Source organism: Myotis davidii, unplaced genomic scaffold (assembly GCF_000327345.1).
Source record: "Myotis davidii unplaced genomic scaffold, ASM32734v1 scaffold1330, whole genome shotgun sequence".
Taxonomy (NCBI): domain Eukaryota; kingdom Metazoa; phylum Chordata; class Mammalia; order Chiroptera; family Vespertilionidae; genus Myotis; species Myotis davidii.
This window is the reverse complement of record NW_006283826.1, coordinates 2,616,974-2,617,213: the sequence shown is the minus strand read 5'-3', so window position 1 is coordinate 2,617,213 and position 240 is coordinate 2,616,974. Positions and strand designations below refer to the sequence as shown.

Genomic DNA, 240 nt, shown 5'->3' with positions numbered 1-240 from the left:
GTCGGCGAGGACCCGAGTGAGGGGAGTTCCGGAGCGAGTCTGGCCGTCCGGACTGTGGAGACCAGAGCCCAAGAGGGGCTCAGGGGGGACCCTAAGCGGGACAGGGAACGTGATTCCGAGGGGGACCCCGCGAGAGTCCGGGACAGCGGGTCTGAAGAGAGGGGACCCCGAGAGCGAGCGGGACCGCGGGTCTGAGGGGAGTTAGCGCGAGGGGCTGGGACAGGTGTGAGGGTCCCCGCG

General features: G+C 70.4%; 1 protein-coding gene across 1 annotated transcript in view; it reads right to left on the bottom strand.

Moving 5' to 3' along the window:
- Positions 1 to 240, bottom strand: part of SUDS3 (SDS3 homolog, SIN3A corepressor complex component) — a 67,617-nt gene that overhangs the window by 42,391 nt on the left and 24,986 nt on the right. The window lies entirely within an intron of this gene.